At 30.7% G+C, this 3,260-nt stretch overlaps 1 long non-coding RNA gene across 1 annotated transcript; it reads left to right on the top strand.

The window, feature by feature from the left end:
* Window positions 1–1,378, top strand: LOC136271977 (uncharacterized). The gene is made up of 2 exons (XR_010709889.1): window positions 1–160; window positions 1,013–1,378. It is a non-coding gene; the product is annotated as an uncharacterized lncRNA (long non-coding RNA).
* Window positions 1,379–3,260: the final 1,882 nt, after the last annotated feature.

The following is a 3,260-nucleotide window of genomic DNA, read 5'->3' on the forward strand; positions in this document are numbered from 1 at the left end:
GAAAACTCCCGGTTTTCTTCATATATAAACTTAAAAGAAAGGTGTGTTTTTATATAGAGGTATCAGAGAACAATGGATACGAAAACAACATTGAGTCTTCTTCTCGTTTTCATAACTTTCTCTGTTATGGCTTTTGAATTTGCAAATGGATTCTATATCGGTATGTAAATTATAAATGCTTTGTTTTGCTAAACATTTCTTTAAAAGTTATATGTGTCATCGTATGTAAAATTTGACGATTCAAAAAACGTTATAATATGTTATAATGTGAAAAAGGTACATTTTTTAAAAGTCATCAAATATTTCTGCTTGTTTTTTGTGAATTGGATGTCAACTATATACATTACAAAGGATATGGCTTGGTTAAGGGTAGATGTTATAAGTTTAAATTTAAAACAAAACAGTCAATTACATATATTTGATCTTGCTAAGTGAAAATTATGTGACGTGAATAATATATATATCTATATATATACAATCTACTGATACAAGGCCTGAATTTGTCCAAGAAAATCTAGAGTTTTATCTAATATGTTTGATTTAAAATCCTGAGAAATTACTCAGCTAAGATTTTACTCAAAGTGCATTTCTCAAAAAATAAAAATTCTCTGATCTCAATGGAGTAGAAAATTTTACTTAGCTGTGTATAAAACATTTTTTGTCACAGGTGGTCTGTTTTGAATTTCCTGTATTATTCTCATCATGTTATATGTAAACAATCATTTCTTCATGTTTTAAAGTCGTTATTATTTTTAATTAACACAATTGTATTCATGCGATTTGATTTCATATTTGCGATTTGTTACATAGGCTACTTAAATTTTAACCAAACTTTATTAATAATCATGACTAATTTTTAAAAAAAGAAGTGCAAAATTTCAATAAAGTAACCATGTATTTAAGTAAGACCTCAGGCTTAAGTTTTTTCGAGAAATCTAGGCCTTTTTCCATTAGTCAAATTGCGTCATTGTTGATCTCATTCTATTTACTTTACGTTTGGTTTTATTTTTAGATCAACCAACTACGAGATCATCAAGCTGTGTATGTGGTTGCGTGTTCTGTCGTTGTTGTTGATAACCCATTAGTGATCTTTTTCCCCCGAGAATTGTAATGCATACACATTTCACAGTAGACAGAGCATTGTCAGCAGCAATTTAAACTAAAGTGGCAGCGAAACATCTACGACAATTGCAAACCAACTGCCATGGGGAAATCCGAACATAATGCACACATCCATCATATGCAAAATAATATCAAAATTTACTGGAAAAAATTTAATTAGCGATGCATATGTTTTACGAGATTATTTTCAAGTATCGTTGCTGTTTTGTTTTGCGTTGCTTACAAATATAATTTGTCATAAAAATTATCAAAAGTTTATACCTCTTTTGATTATTCATGTATTTTTAAGCTTTTAAAGCTATCTATTTTTTGTCGATTTATGTGCTAAGATATGGTTGAAAAGATTGGTGAATTTTTTGTTTAGAACCTGGGTTTTTTATCATGCCAGGTTCTTAACAAAAATTTCACCAATCTTTTCAACCATATTTTAGCACAAAAATCGACATTGGTGTTTTCGTTGGGGACATGTATGATGTTATCAAGTTTCATTAACTTTATGCAATCGAAGCTAATAAAAACCAAGGTACTGATGTAGTGACGGGAGTTGCTTAAATTGATTATTTTTAATGCTTAAAACAACGATACGTTATTTTGCTCTGCAAGTAGTCCCGTAGCTTTATATTAATAATATCGCGCACATTTTTTTTTCAAATATGAATCATATGAAAAAAAAAACCCAAATGCATTATGTTGTGTAATATTCAAAGATAGAATTATCGTCATCAAACTCTACGAGGGTCAATCAAAAAATACGAAGACAATGCGGCTGTCTATCATATATTTTTCATGAAAGTCATACTTAACAGATTAATCTGTGCACAAACACTTATGTTATTGATATGCGAAGTTTTAGTCCATTTGATGAAAGGGTATTTTTGTTACCCCTTTTTAAAAACAACATGTTTTGTCACCACGGCGCACGGTAACGTTCAAAACATAACGTCAAAATTAAACACGCACAGTTTATAGATATACCCCATCTTTATATCACGCTTAGTCTCTTGTGCCTTTCCATTTACAATTTAAAATGGCACTGAACCACTTAACATCTTAGTTGCACACATTTGCTCGAGAATCATAAGTTAGTCCTTCAATGTTTTCATTTTCTAACCGTGTATATCTTAGTTTACAGTAAGGATAACCCTGAACGTCGGGTGACGTTACTTCTTTTATGACCAAATATTTACAGATATTCTACTCTCTTTCGGACTGTTTTATATTCAAAATACAATGACCACCACCCCCACAAAATTTATTACAGTTAAACACAAACTTGCAAATAATTGTTAACTTATTTTTTGCACCATTCAGCATTTTCACAGCTTGTATCGGCTTTTTCCTGAGTTAAATCCATTTTATTTGTACTTCTCGTTGCGCCGTGACATCAGGCGACGTCAATGTTTTTAGTCAATTCTAAAGAGGACTATCTGACTTTAGTTGCTAATATCTGTTCGACAAAACGATATATCCTATCATTATTTGGTACATAGAATACCATGAATATACTAAATTTGAAGTTTCAATATAATTTTGTTTTAAGCTAAATTTATAGAGATAATACTTTCAACATTATATGGTTTATTGTTGACATAACACACATTTTGACCGTGCGCCGTGACCTCATTTTTGCAGGATTAAATTCTAAATAATTCTTAGAAATAAAGAAATTTATTAACTTTCTTTCTTGCAAATTGTCTGAAACTATTGCTAAATTATGTCTACCAAATTTAGTAATGATATGACGTTAAGTAACATAGCTATGACAAAAGTCTTCGTATTTTTTGATTGACCCTCGTACTAAAGGCATTTGTATATGTAATCGAATTTTTTTTAAATTTTAAATAGTTGTATCCAAGCAATATTAAAATTGGCGTAGAAAAACATACGACAGCACAATATCTAAATTGTTCGAGCCATTTAAAATCTGACTATTTTCGAATTTTTTTTAATTTAAGGTAGTAAAGGAACTAATGAATTGCAAATTCTGCTCTAAGCAATACGTTGGTGAAACAGGTGACCTCCGCAGAAGGATCAACAACCACCGCTCTACCATAAAGACCATAAAGACCAAAAAAGTCAAGGAGCCCGTCGGAGAACATTTAAATACAAGTGGCCACAAATGGGAAGACATGACAGTA

Source organism: Magallana gigas, chromosome 10 (assembly GCF_963853765.1).
Source record: "Magallana gigas chromosome 10, xbMagGiga1.1, whole genome shotgun sequence".
Taxonomy (NCBI): Eukaryota; Metazoa; Mollusca; class Bivalvia; order Ostreida; family Ostreidae; genus Magallana; species Magallana gigas.